This window comes from Martes martes (assembly GCF_963455335.1).
Source record: "Martes martes genome assembly, chromosome: 17".
Classification (NCBI taxonomy): Eukaryota; Metazoa; Chordata; class Mammalia; order Carnivora; family Mustelidae; genus Martes; species Martes martes.
Window position 1 is genome coordinate 45,873,876 of NC_137905.1, and position 15,330 is coordinate 45,889,205.

Below are 15,330 nucleotides of genomic sequence, written 5' to 3' on the forward strand. Positions count from 1 at the left end.
AGAAAGCCACGTGCTGAAGAACGGAGACCTACCAACAACCAGCACTGTCTTCTGCAAGTGTGAAGGCTCCATCTTAGAAGGGGATCCCCTAGTCCCAGTCAAGCCTTCTTATGACTTGCAGCCCTAGAAAATGTCTTCACTGTCAGAGCTTCAAGCCAGAACCATTCATCGAAGCCTTCCCTGTACCTGATCCACAGAAAGTGTGTGTGATAATAAATGTTTATTGCTTTCAGTGGCTTTTAAGAGAAAATATTGCTGTTGCTCACAGTGGCCACCAGATGGCGCTTGGACTCCAAGCATGGAAACCGAGCCGCGGCCAACATTCCAAACAGGTCAGTTGCCCCTGAGTTAGTTTACAAATGTATCACAATCCTAATAAAAATGTCATCAGGGTTTCTTCCTAGACACGAACAACCTGATTATGAGGTTCACTTGGGAGTACAACATGCAAAGAGAGGAGGAAAAACTGAAAAAGAGGAAGGAGGAGAAGGAAAAACCCAGGGAGTAGCTCTACCAGATATTAAAACCAATATAAAATGTATTATTGGCATGTGAATAAGCATAGAGATCAAGGGAAAATTATAAAATCCAGAAATAGAACCAATTGCGTATGCTTATAATACTATAATAGTGTTTAGTTCAGGAAGGGACTTCAGGGAAGTTTTTTAACTTACTAGTGTGGGAGCAACTACACAACCAAGAGGAAAAGCTGGGATCCACTCCTTGCCCTGGATATCACGTTAAATTCAAAGTGCATCAAAGAGCTAAGTGAAAAAATACAACCCTCAAATAATACAAGAAAACACTGCGGAGTCTCCCAACCATGCAGGAGCTGGGTAAATTTTCCAAACTATTCATCGGAATTTCCAAAAATTTGACAACAGAAGCAAGAAAGGAGAATCTTGTTAAATGGCCAAAGAAAACGAAACCTTTCCCAGCTTCAAAACGTAAACCAACCCTACATGAGCTAAAGAGTACAGAGGACAAAATGAGAAAAAATACTTACAACTTGTATCACAAAGGATTCATATCCTTAAAATACAAAAAGGGCATCTAAAAATTGAGGGGAGGGGGGCGCCTGGGTGGCTCAGTCATTAAGTGTCTGCCTTCAGCTCAGGTCATGATCCCAGGGTCCTGGGATCAAGCCCCGCATCAGGCTCCCTGCTCAGCGGGAAGCCTGCTTCTCCCTCTCCCACTCCTCTGCTGTGTTCCCTCTCTCGCTGTGTCTCTCTCTGTCAGATAAATTTAAAAAAAAAAAAAAATTGAAGGGAAGGGTCACCTGGGTGGCTCAGTCCATTAAGTGTCGGCCTTCAGATCAGGTCATGACTCCCGGGTCCTGAGAAAGAGCCCCACTTCGGGCTCCCTGCTCAGCAAGGAGCCTGCTTCTCCTTCTCTCCACCCAGCTCCTGCTCTCTCTCGCTACGACTCTCAAATAAATAAATAAATAAATAGGGGCGCCTGGGTGGCTCAATGGGTTGAGGCCTCTGCCTTCGGCTCAGGTCGTGATCCCGGGGTCCTGGGATCGAGCCCCGCACGGGCTCTCTGCTCAGCAGGGAGCCTGCTTCCCCCTCTGTCTCTGCCTGCCTCTCTGCCTGCTTGTGATCTCTCTCTGTGTCAAATAAATAAATAAAATCTTTTTAAATAAATAAATTAATTAATTAATTAAAAAAAAAGAGAGGGGGGGGAAAAACCCAGAAACCTTTTGTAAATGGGTAGGCTATATGAATAGAAAGCTCACCATGTAAGGAAATGCCAATGTCCCCTACAGATATAAAAATATAGTCTACCTCACTCATAAATTTTTATTTATTTTTTTAAAAGATTTTGTTTATTTATTTGACAGACAGAGATCACAAGCAGGCAGAGAGGCAGGCAGAGAGAGAGGGGTGGGAAGCAGGCTCCCCGCTGAGCAGAGAGCCTGATGCGGGACTCGATTCCAGAATCCTGGGATCATGACCTGAGCCAAAGGCAGAGGCTTTAATCCACTGAGCCACCCAGGTGCCCCAACACTCATAAATTTTTAAAACCACAAATTAAAAACTGCACTGAGGGGCACCTCGCTGGCTCAGTCAGTGGAGCATGGGACTCTTGATTTCAGGGTCTTGAGTTCAAGCCCCATGATGGGTGTCGAGATTACTTAAAAAAAAAAAAAAAAGATTTTACTTATTTGAGAGAGAGAAAGACCACAAACAGGGCTGGGACAGAGGGAGAAGCAGACACCCAACTGGGCAGGAGACCAAGGTGGGACTTGATCCCAGGACCCCAAGACCGTGACCTGAGCCAAAGGCAGCCGTTTAACCAACTGAGCCACCCGGGTGTCCTTACAGAAACACTTTAACACGTAGGATATAACATAAGGAATTGCCAGCTTGGTGTAATGTTGTTATGTAGGCAATTGAGAGGGTACAAAGAGAACTCTAAGAGGTTCTTAAACATCAGCGGAATAGCCTGGAGGACCCCCTTGTTAAAACACAGACTGCTGGGCCTTTGTCTGAGTCTCTGATGGGGCTGGGGGGTGAGGGCCTGAAACTGTGTGTCTCACAAGGCTCGGGGGTGGGGGCTGCTCACCCGGCTTGCTGGTCGGGGTGGGGACCATGCTCTGACAGCCCCAACCCCAGGAGACCATAGAAGTAGCCCAGCAGAAAGCAGCTAGCGCCCCCTAGGGATGGGAGCAGGGACAGAGATGCTAAAGAGCGGGCCCCCTCGGGCTGGTGCTGATGTTTGTGATAAACTTGATCTTGCAAACTACAGATTGGCTTGGGGTGCTGGCACGGGAGGAAGCGTGGCTGGGGAAACACGCTCAGGAACAGCAGGCAAGTTCCTTCTGCGTATAGGGTGTCCCACCATCCCGGGGAAGGGGTTCCCAGGGGGCGGGGGTGCAGAACTTTGAGTGCTGAAGCTGGGAGAAATCCTGAGCCAAGCGGAACGAGTTAATCACCCGACTTCTGCAGTCTAGCAAACCCTATTGCCAGGATCTCACAGAGAGCCATCTGGCAAAGCAGGAATGTGGGTTCCCAGCTCGGCATCACAACGCAGAGCAGAGGAGGATGGGTTTGGAGCTGAGGGAGAAGAGCTGCATCACTGATACTCACTCCTCACGGTCTTCCGGGCCTCAGCAGTCCATCCCCGAGGCCCCCTCAAGGGCACATTATACATAGGTAAAACCGATCATTTCAGACTCTTGCTAAAAACCTTTCAAGAGCGTGACTTTGAGATTTCGAGCCACCTGGGTGGCTCAGTGGGTTAAAGCCTCTGCTTTCGACTCAGGTCATGATCCCAGGATCCTGGGATCGAGCCCTGCATCAGGCTCTCTGCTCAGCAGGGAGCCTGCTTCCTCCTCTCTCTCTGCCTGCCTCTCTGCCTACTTGTGATCTCTGTCTGTCAAATAAATAAATAAATAAAAACCTTTGAGAAGTATATGTTTGGTCTTTGTCTCCCTTCCTGGCACAGAGTCCCTAAAACCCTTGGATTTCCTTAAGTGGTAAGAGTGATAAAATGGAAGGAATGTCTTTGGTTATTCAAAACAAGCCCCCTTCAACCACACCTGCCTTCAGGTTAATGCGGTGACTTTTAGAAACCCCCTGGGATGGGGGCTTTTTGCCAGAGAACCAACTTCCCAGAACTCCCAGCCTCACTCCCACTGACCTCCAAGAAGAGAAGAGAGGCTAGACGTTGTGTTAATCCCCGAAGGTCAATGATTTAAAGATTCATTTATTTATTTTAGAGAGACAGACAGAGAGACAGAGAGAGCAGGGGGACAGGGCAGAAGGAGAGAGAGTCTTAAACAGACTCCAAGCTGAGCAAGGAGCCCAACGAGGGGCTCCATCTCATGACCCTGAGATCATGACCTGAGCCAAAACCAAGAGTTGGTTGGGGGTGCCTGGGTGGCTTAGTGGGTTAAAGCCTCTGCCTTCGGCTCAGGTCATGATCCCAGGATCCTGGGATGGAGCCCCGCATCAGGCTCTCTGCTCAGCAGGGAGCCTGCTTCCTCCTCTCTCTCTGCCTGCCTCTCTGCCTACTTGTGATCTCTGTCTGTCAAATAAATAAATAAAATCTTAAAAAAACAAACAAACAAACAAGAGTTGGATGCCTAACTGACTGAGCCACCCAAGCGCCCCTGAATTCCAGCTTTTTAATGCAGCATAAAAGGCTCTTTGAAATTATTTTTTTTTAAATCAAAAGAAACCAAAACAAAAAACAAAGTTATTTGCACTTATAGCCTAGTCCCCTTTCCTGAACTTTCTGTCCCAGAAATATATAAATCTTCATTTCCTAAAGCAAATCATATTCCCAAGGTGTTATGCTTCGAATAGACTATTCCCACATCTGGGTTAAAAACACATAAACCCCCTTTTTAGAAAAAACATCGGATCAGAAGATGTGCTTCCCCTTTAAGAATGGAAGTTAGTTTTCAATCGATGAAGCGTTAGCTGGATTTGAAGGCCATAGAAAAATCTCAAAGCAAATGTATTTTTGAATTCCACAGTATTTACTGTTCCCGAGCTTCTAACACCCAAGGAGAAAAAAGAGAAGGCTCCCAGTGCTAATGAAACGTGCTAGTTTTTCTTTCCTGTTAAAGATATTTATACCTGAAGTCTTTTCAAGGCTCCAAACACTTTCAAATGAATTCCATAGATGAAAAGCAGTAGTTGGTTTGGAAAATCAAAAATGGTTTATAAAATCCTATCTGATGACATAAAAGATCCAACAGCAGTTTACTAAGCTCGTTGTTCCTTTTTTAGTAGTCTCTCCACCTGACATGGGGCTCGAACTTACAACCCCAAGATCAAGAGTTGCACGCTCTTCCCACTGAACCAGCCAGGTGCCTCTACTAAGCTTGTTCTTAAACTCAAAGGCTACGAATTAGATTCTTTGTATGTTTATGTGGTTAAGAGTGGTTTTGCTTTTCTTCTCTCTTTCTACACCAATATATATATATTTTTTTTAAACAAGTGATTTCTGACCAGTCCGGTTTGGTTTTTCTCCAACAATAAATCCACTGTGAGGACTTTCAGGGCAAACTCGAGGTTCCTTATGGGATCCCACAGGATTTGGCACCTTCGTCCACTGAGCAAGATTATAACGGTGTGACTGTCTTCCCACTATGCCGACCCTCCTTTGAGGCCGTAACTGTGGGTTTTGGTCTCCACCTCGAGCAAGGTTGTGGTTACCTGAGTCTCAGCGGACTGGAAGGCGGAGTGCAGGGGGTATGAGTGGGTCTCCTGCCCAGCAGCTGCCCAACCTGTGGCCTGGTGCAAGGATCCAACTGCCCTGGGCCTGTCTTCCTTTTCATTTTTTTTTTAAGATTTTATTTATTTGACAGAGATTACAAGTAGACAGAGAGGCAGGCAGAGAGAGAGGAGGAAGCAGGCTTCCTGCTGAGCAGAGAGCCTAATGTGGGGCTCGATCCCAGGACCCTGGGATCATGACCCGAGCCGAAGGCAGAGGCTTTAACCACTGAGCCACCCAGGCGCCCCCTGTCTTCCTTTCCTGCAGAACAGGGAGGGTAACGATGACTCCCATCTCATCCCTTCCGGGGACGATTTCATGAGATGATGCGAATTAGGTCCAGAGCCTATGGTTCGAGACTTTTTTAAAGATTTTATTTATTTGAGAGAGAGAGAGAGCACAAGCAGGGCGGAGAAGCAGAGGGAGGGGGAGAAGCAGACTCCCTGCAGAGCAGGGAGCCCAGTGCGGGACTCGATCCCGGGACCCTGGGATGATGACCTGAGTCGAAGGCAGCACTTAACCGACCGAGGTGCCCCAGAGCTTGAGACTTTAGATAGAATTTAAATATTCACTGTTGGAGCTATTTTCTTTGAAATATGGTCAGCAGCACTCACGTCATACTTTTAAGAGCTGAAACCAGTAATATGTTCAGTGATTAACAGAGATCCGGCCTACAGCGAGCTCTTGCTCGGTAAATCCCTCACTTCGGACTCCTTCTGTCTCTTAGCTGCTCTGGGGCATCTCTGTCTCCCCCTCCAGAATGCACCCTGCTGACCAGCTAGCTTGGCTGCTTCTCGTGTCTCCCCCAGGGAGGGAGGAATGTTCTCCGAAAGAAAGACCCAGATAAGAGCCGCTCAGCCACACCACCCTCCATCTCTCTGACTCTTGCTGTGACGAGTCTGGGTCTTGGGGTCACACCACATGGGAAAGATCTAATTAGCTGGGGTCAAGTGCTGGCCTCAGGTTTTATAACAGCAAATGTTGCTCAAAGGAGCAGCAGGGCAGAGTCGCCCCTCTGGGTTTCCAGCCAACTCCCCAGGGCAGTGAGCAGGTGGCCGCAAGGCTGCGTGACGGCAGGGCTCTGCCCCCGCGGTGCAGCAGGTACCACACTGTGGCCATGGTTCGGCTGGTGCCTTTGGAGGTGGCCTAGAACCACAGTTGGCGGATGTCACCTTGCTGCAGATGCACATAACCCCGTGTATTAGTTTGCTGGGGCCGTTGTAACAAGGGACCACAGCCTGGGAGGCTTACACGACAGAAACGTGTTGCTTCACAGTTCTGGAAGCTACAGGCCCAAAATCGAGGTGCCCGGAGGGCTGGTTCCTTCTGAGGGCTGAGAGGGAAGCATCTGTTCCAGAATCTTCTACCTGCCTCTTCACACCCTCTTCCTTCCAGCATGCCTGCATCCAAATCTCCTCTTTATATAAGGACACCAGCCCTATGGGGTTCAGGCCGCCCTAATGACCTCATTCTAACGTGATAGCTCTGTAAAGAACCTCTCTTTCACATGCTGAGGTACTGGGGGGCTGGACTGGGCGGAGGGAGGGCCCCATTCATCCCTCACAGCCAGCTTCGCCATTCACGGTCATGAGAGACATCGGTCACCCCGTCATTGAGAGCGCTAGGGAGTGTGTCTCGTCAAGACAAGGGTGGTCCAAGCCATCACTGTGTAAACACTGAGGAGCAGACACAATACAACAGCCAGACAACCTCCTCTGAACTATGGGTGAGGTCCAGGTTCCACCCCGTGAGGCGCATTCGTTGTATGAAAGGCTCCCTGGAAAACGATGAAACCCTAAGGTAGCCATAGGTCCGCTGATCTCCTCACCCTCGGGAGGAAGCAACCCCCATACCAGGGGGCACAGGGTCAGAAAACTCCAAGGCTACAGAGCCAACTGGATTCACAGAACCCGAGCCTCCTTAGTGTTCTGTCCAATGTGCGTGTTGACTTTGGCTCATCTTACTGAAGTGAAAGCCATTCTAACACCTGTTACGCTAATTCGAATTCCCTCTCTGTTGCCTGGAGAGAGAGCTCATTAAAACCTGGTAGTAGCCACCTCTGGAGTGTGGCCCTGAAAGGATAATAATCCCACGTGTAGTGTAGATCCAAACACAACACCCACATAGCCATCACTCAGTCCCGGGTGGCTTTTTTTTTTTTTTTTCAGATTTTTTTTTTAAAGATTTTATTTATTTATTTGACAGACAGAGATCACAAGTAGGCAGAGAGGCAGGCCGAGAGAGAGAGGAGGAAGCAGGCTCCCCACTGAGCAGAGAGACTGATGCGGGACTCGATCCCAGGACCCTGGTATCATGATCTGAGCTGAAAGCAGAGGCTTTAGCCCACTGAGCCACCCAGGTTCCCTTTCTTCAGATTTTTAATAGTCATCTTGGCAATACAAAATTTAAAAAAATACAAAATTTTAAAAAATGCCTCAGTCGGAAGAGCATGAGACTCCTGATCTCGGGGTTGTGGGTTCGAGCCCCACGTTGGGTATGGAGATTACTTTCAAATAAAATCTTTAAAAAATATATAATAAAAATGAATAAAATAGAATAGAAAATGTATCTGCATAGGGTTTATAATGAAAACAATTCCCCACCCCACCCCACCCTTGCCCTGCCCATCCTCAACCCCAGTTCTGCACCTCAAAATGTGTGGAAGTATCTTAACGTCAATACAGACAATAACGACAACTTTCAACAACAAAGCTCTCTCTTCCTGGACACAACAGAGCCTGAATTTTACCAGTAGAGGGGAAAAGGAGGTGGCAATGAAGCCTTTTTTTCTTTTTTAAGATTCATGTATTCATTTATTTGACAGACAGAGATCGTAAGTAGGCAGAGAGGCAGGCAGAGAGAGAGGGGGAAGCAGGCTCCCCGCTGAGCAGAGAGCCCGATGTGGGGCTCGATCCCAGGACCCTCAGATCATGACTTGAGCCGAAGGCAGAGGCTTAACCCACTGAACCACCCAGGCGCCCTGCCCTTTTTTCTGAGTAAAATGAACTGCATGTACAGTTTCAGGGGGGACATGATACAGCAGAATCAAGGAGTGGACGGAAATCCAATATGGCAGCCTGTGGTTCTTATAACGGAGATGCCACTAGCATGCCATTAAATTCAGCATTTTCAAGGCATAAGTCAGTGGTTTTCAGCACATTCTCAACGTGTTGCGTCCACGACCAGAATATTTTCATCACCCCAAAAAGAAACCCCATCCCCATGAGCCATGACTCCACATTCCCCTCTTCCCTCAACCCTGGCAGCCACAAATCCACTTTCTGTCTCTACCGATCTGCATCATGTAAATAGGGTGATAACAGTATTTGTCCTTTTATGTCTAATTTCGTTTAGCAAGCGTAGTGTTGTCTAGCTTCAGCCACGTGATGACATGTCTTCATTCTTTTTTGCGGCTGAATAGTATTTCATTTCATACTACATTTTATTTATCCATTCGTCAGCTGATGAACATTTGGGTTGTTTTCACTTTCTTTTTTAAGAGAGAGCAGAGGCGGGAGGGGCAGAGGGAGAGAGAGAATCTCGTGCTGGACGTGGAGCCTGACACGGGGCTCGATCTCACGACCCTGAGATCATGAGCTGGGCCGAGATCAAGCATTGGACGTTTTACTGACTGAGCCACCCAGGCGCCCCTGTTTCCACCTTCTGACCACTACAAGGAGCTGCTGTGAACGTCTGTGTACAGGTTCTTGTGTGAATGTCTGTTCAGTTCTCTTGGGCGTTTCCTTCACAATGGAATTGCTGAGTGAAGTGGCGACCATGTGTTTAACTTGCTGAGAGACCAGTGTGTGGCTCGAGAGCAGCGCTGAGGACAGGAGAACAGCCGCTTGTATTATTAGTTGGCTGTTGCCGGTTGCCACAACAGAACACCACAGATTGGGGGTGCTTAGAAAACAGACATTTACTGTTCCAAAGTTCTAGAGGCTGGAAGTCCAAGATCAAGGCGTCAGTGGGGCTGGTTTCTCCTGCAGCTTCTCCCCTTGGCTCGCAGATGGCTTCCCTGTGTCCTCACATGAACTTTTCTGGGTGTATGCATGTCCTTGGTGTCTCTTCCTCTTCTTACAAGGACACCACCAGTCCCGTGGGATTAGAACACCCTCATGGCCTCATTTAACCTTAATGACCACCCCCCAAAGGCCCCATCTCCAAATTTGGTCACATTGGGGGGTTAGGACATCCACACACAGATTTGGGGAGAGGGGGTGGACGTGGTTCAGTCACTAACAAGGTGATAGGCAGGAGGCGAGTAGGGACCGGAACCAGGTCACAAGGGCCTTGGGTAAGACATGCTTGGGGACATTCTTCTTGACCCACTATCCCCTGAGGTCCCCAAGGAATTGGTTCCATGGAACCCATGGTTCCCTTTCTGTCCTTTACCTTCCAGGTAGGACTAAGCACTGCACATGGCTCAACAGTGTATTTTTCAAGGTTGTCCAGGTAAGAGTAGACCCAGTGGGAACCAGCAGAGACAAATGGCCTGAAGAGTAAATGCCTGGGAGGGGTTATGCAAATTAGATACAAGGGACCCACCTCTTCAGGCCTCCTTCCTTCCGTGGGTCAGCTGTCAAGGGCTACAGAATAGAACCTAAGCCTTTAACTCCTGCCTTCAACAGATCTGCAGGCCTATTGTGCCAGGGACTGTTCTAGGCCCTGGGGCCCTCTCAAGCTTTTGTTCTAGGCCCATACCCTCCAACATGGTAGCCACTGGCACAGTTGGCCAGTCTGAACTGAGAGGTGCTAAGTGCAAAATACACACCAGATTTCAAAGGCCTAATATAAACTATTTCATTAATAATTTTTATATTAGATGCATCTGAAATAGTATTTCATTATATTTGGTTAAATAATAAGTATCTTATTAAAATCAGTACCATTTATTTCTTTTTACCTTTCTTTTTTTGAGACTCCTAGAAATTTTGAAATTATATATGTGACCCACATTGGTGGTTCACACTCAGTTTCTCTTGGACTGTGCTCTCCCAGACTAGGGTCCACCCAGAGACCATATCTGATCTAGCTCATCCCAGTGGACAGAATCAAAGGGGGTCCTTGATCTGGACCACCATTCTTAAGGACTGGGGGATGATATCTAGCTGATATCATCTAGCTGATGATATCCGTCTTAAAATGAGCTGTAGGGGCACCTAGGTGGCTCAGTGGGGTAAGCGTTTGGCTCTCGGTTTCAGCTCAGGTCATGATCTCGTGGGTTGTGGGATCAAGCCCTGCATTGGGCCCCATGCTCAGTGCGGAGTCTGCTTGAGATTCTCCGTCTCTGCCTCTCCCCCTGTTTGTGCTCTCTCTTTCTCTCTTTTTCTCTCTCTCTCAAATAAATAAGACAAATATTTTTTTTAATGATCTGTAGGGCCAGAAATAAATGGGAAAGGGATAGAAAGAAATATGAGATCCACACACAGCTGGGGCTACTGGGAGGGATGCAAAGAGTCTCTAAAGCCTGAAAGCCAATTTCCAAACTTGTCCTCTGTGGTAGGCAAAATTACAGCCCCCCAGAAATGCCCTTGTCCTAATCCCTGGAGCCTGCCAATGTATTACCTTTCCTGGCAAAAGGAACCTTGCAGATGTGATGAAGCATTAAGGATTTTGAGTTGAGAAGATTATCCTGGATTATCCAAGTAGATCCAATGTAAGCACAGGGGTCCTTACAAGTGAAAGAGGGAGGCAGGAGGGTCAGAAGGGGATGTGGATGTAGTGCCTAGCTCTGAGGATGGAGGAAGGGACTATGAGCCGAGGAATACAGGTGGCCTCCAGAAGCTAGAAAAGGCAAGGAAATGGATTCTCCCCTCAAGTTTCCAGAAGGGGTGCAGCCCTGTGACCCTTGGTTTTAGCCCAGGGAAATGCAGTTCAGATTTCTGACTTCTCGAACCAGAAGATGATAAATGTATGTTGTTATAAGACTCTTAGACTGTGGTGACTTGTTCAAGGATAGTAGGGAAACCCCTGGGTTGGGTCTTCAATCTGCCTAGAGGGTCTTTGGACAAGTGACTTTCTTCTCTGCTAAGGCTGGGGGCAGAAAGATTGTTGCGGGGAGGGAATGGGTGGCATTCTCATGGAGGGGAGTGACATATTTGTCTTTACTGGGCACCAGCAGAGATGGCATTACAAAAATTAGGACAAAACAATTACTAAAATCTGGATGGCTGTCCAGCATCTCATTTAGTTCTGAGAACAGCCCCATGAGTTAGATAACTATTATTATCCCATGTTAGAGCTAGGGAAACCAAGGTCAGAGAGGTTGGGTAACTTGCCCTTGGTCAACCTTGGTTTGCAGACTGCTGAGAGGCACCCTTTGCTAATGGGAGAGATTTGACCAATAGCATGGATCTGTATGTTTCATTAATTCATTCGCCCCACAGATAGCTGACATTCAGGGTAGAGTGATGAACAGCTCAGGCCAGTTGAGTCTCACCATGGGACTGGGGGTGTGGTGGGGATTGAGGTGCTGCTTTCGCAGCACTATGTGCTTCTGAGCCTCAGAGCCCATCGCCTTCCCATTTGTCATAACCAAATTCATCATGGTTCTCATCTTTGTTTTCCTTGGGAATTCCCCCAATACGGTTCCCTTTCATTGTCCTGGGTTCCCTCTCTCATCTCCATTGTTCTCTGCATTGTCTTTGGCCCTGCCCATTTCCTGCCTCTCTCCATCCTTCCCAAACTCTTCCACAGTGAGCCCTACAAACCACTCCCTGAATATTCTCCCCAACTTTTGCCCTAACGAAAACCAGCTCCATCCCTGGATATAGCCCTACAATCCTAACTGAAGGTTCTTCATGCTCCCAACTCACCAAACAACTCACAGTCTAGAGGATGAGAAGGGTGGTCAGCATATATGCCCCGGAAACAAATGAGCCCAAACCCCAGTGGTTCTCACACACACGAAAGCAGAGACTCACTCGTGTTCCCTCATCCAACGTGGTGTGGCTGGGGTCTGCTCCATGCCTTCGTCCATGGACCCAGTCTCTTCATTCATGGGCAGCCTCCGAAACATTGCCAATCCCCTGGCAGAGAAAAAAGACATGTGGACTGCCATGAGCCGGCTTTTGAAGCTTCCACCCAGAAAAGATGCATGTCCCTTGTGTTCAAATTTCATGGGCTAAAGGGAGTCATATGGCCAAGCCAGCTATCGGTTGAGCATCCTTCAGGAGAGGCAGCAAATACCATGAACAATGTGCTATCGTATTGGCACCCCAATGGTGTTTCCAGATATTATTAATCCTTCTCCATACTCCAATTTTTTAAAGATTTTATTTATTTACTTGAGAGAGAGAGAGAGAGTTCCAGGCAAAGAGAACTGTGTTATGAAATTCCTGAAGCAATTCAAGTGTCAGCATATGATACTGAAGAAGCCCAGGTCCTGGACTGTGGAGTGACCAGGACAGTGACAGGGCCTGAGGCAGCAGGTGGGAGCCTGCTGGGAAGAGCTTTCTAGGAAAAGGTAAGGATTTTGGACATTCCCGGAAGGCCAGTGGGAAATTATGGAAGGATTTAAGCAGCGTAACTGGCTCTGCCAGAGACAGAAACACACGCACGTACGCACGAGCCGGGAGGAGGGGCAGAGGGAGAAGCATACTTGCCCCGGAGCAGGCGGCTGACCTGGGGCTTGATTCCAAGACTTTGAGATCATGACCTAAGCCAAAGTCAGATGCTTAAACAACTGAGCCACCCTGGGCCCCCATACTCCTATGTTTTGTTTTTTTTTTTAATCCTGCTTCCTCTTGACAGACCTCATGGAGTGATGTCTAGACCCTCTTGTCTTCCAGCTCTTCACGGTTTTCTAAGAAATCTGAGAGTCACACTTGGCTCTTCCTTCTCCTTCACCCCCATCAGATCCTTTAGAATGTTCCTGAGGTTCTCTGTCACTTTTCTCAGTCCCCACCACAACTACCCTCCTCCAAGCCACCATCATTTCTTGCGTGAACAGCTATCACAGCAGCTTGCTCTACGATTCATACATCATCTACCCAACAAACGGCAAGCCAGTCACGCTGCTTAAATCCTTCCATAGTTTCCCACTGGCCGTCCGGGAATGTCCAAAATCCTTACCTTTTCCTAGAAAGCTCTTCCCAGCAGGCTCCCACCTGCTGCCTCAGGCCCTGCCACTGTCCTGGTCACTCCACAGTCCAGGACCTGGGCTTCTTCAGTGTCATATGCTGACACTTGAGTTGCTTCAGGAATTTCATAACACAGTTCTCTTTGCCTGGAACTCTCTCTACACAGCCCCCTTCACCTCTCAGGTCTTAACTTCCTCACTGAGGTCTTCAGATCCAGTATTCCTTCTCTGTAAGTGCTCCTGCAGCACCCCTACTGCCCCTGTGAGATACTCAACACTCCCTGTGGTGCTTGCTCAGTGCCCCGCCTGCTCATCCAGACTTGAGCAGCATGAAGGCAGAGGCTGTCTGCGCCATTGCTACATGGCAGTACTGTGCTCATGCTCAGTAAATATTTTTTCAGTGACACAGTGAATTTGTCATACATAGAGACTGAGGGAAGGAAATAATCAAGGTTAATCGATGCAATTAGCTATGAGGAAATTAGCCTCCTGACGTAATCAAGGGAGGCAGAAGAGGCTGGGACACCTGAGCCACCTCTGGATCCCTTAGTCCCGAACCCACCATACACCGCTCCCTTCCTGCATCGCCCTATGTTTCTAACCTCATAAAGTGTCTTCCTCCCACCCACTGAAAGAAATCTGGTTCCATGACGGAGAGAGTGCTTCTTTCTCTCTTCCCTCATCCTCACCCCTGCTGTTCTCACCTCTCCCCCAGTCCTTCCCAGTGCATCCCACAGGTCCTCCCAGCCAAGGCAGCTGGAAGAGTCCGGAGCCTTGCCAAGACGTTGCCTGTCCTCAGATTCTTTCCTGAGCAGAAGGACGTGAATGACACTCCGAAGAAAGGAACATCCTGATGCCTCCATGAGACACATCCCAGGCCTGGGCCTATTAAATCTGGCTGCCTAACCAGGCGGGGCTATGGGTGTGATGCAAACAGCTTTGGAAAGGCTTCCGTGTCAAGGCCTAGTTCCTCCTTCCGGGGCAAAGGCTGTGTCTGAGATTACAGCACCGGAGACGATGTTAGTTTACCGTAACCAAGTACCACAGACCGAGCGGCTCAGACAACAACAGAAGCGAACTTTCTCACAGCTCTGGAGCATCCAAGAGGGAGGCGTCGGCAGAGTCGGTTTCTGCTGAGGCCTCTCTCCTTGGCTTGTAGATCGTTCACATTACTGGCTCAATTTCTGTTTTTCTGACCAAACCTCACTTGATGCACTTTGCCTTCTGGAGCCATAGGACTACATTCTGGCCAACTGGATAGGAGCGGAAGGAAGGTGGGCGTCTTCCGGGTCATGCTCTTAAAAGGCAGCTAATGGCTCCATACTTTCAAGTTCTGCCTTGTCACATGATAGGATGTGAATGTGGTGGCAGGGGGGATGGCTTCAGCCATGTGAGTCAGGTTAATGCTCAGAGCAGAGCAATATGACAGGCGGGACCTATGACCTCTGGGGGTGGGGCCACCTACCCGATCTGGGACTTTTTTGTGAAATAAATGTCTCAGAGACATTCTGTTCTGGGCTTTCTTTGCTATACCTCAGTCCAAACTCTAGTGGGGACAGCTCTAAAAAGCAAAACTATAAATGCCTCCAAAACTTAAATAATATAATATAAATAACTCTCGAGTTTAAAAAATAAAACATTAAAGAAAGAAATCCTTATAACTGGATGGCAACAAAAGCATGATCAATAGCAGTGTCTGAAGGGTAATCAAGCTTTCAACATTTTTATCAAAGAAGACTGAAAACAAGTGAAGAAAGGCTTAGCTTAAGAAATTATATATGAGGGGCGCCTGGGTAGCTCAGTGGGTTAAAGCCTCTGATCTCAGGGCCCTGGGATTGAGCCCGGCATGGGGCTCTCTGCTCAACGGGGAGCCTGCTTCCCACCCCACCCCCGGCCTGCCTCTCTGCCTACTTGCGATATCTGTCTGTCAAATAAATAAATAAAATCTTTAAAAAAAATTATATATGAGGGTGGCTCAGTTGGTTAAGGGTCTGCCTTGGGCTCGGGTCACTGGGATA

The 15,330-nt window shown here is 48.1% G+C and overlaps 1 long non-coding RNA gene across 1 annotated transcript in view; it reads right to left on the minus strand.

Moving 5' to 3' along the window:
* LOC308358655 overlaps positions 1-15,330 on the minus strand; it is a 36,471-nt gene that overhangs the window by 13,702 nt on the left and 7,439 nt on the right. The window contains exon 2 of the long non-coding RNA XR_013968328.1: positions 12,156-12,260. This is a non-coding gene — a long non-coding RNA (uncharacterized lncRNA). The remainder of the gene's footprint in view (positions 1-12,155; positions 12,261-15,330) is intronic.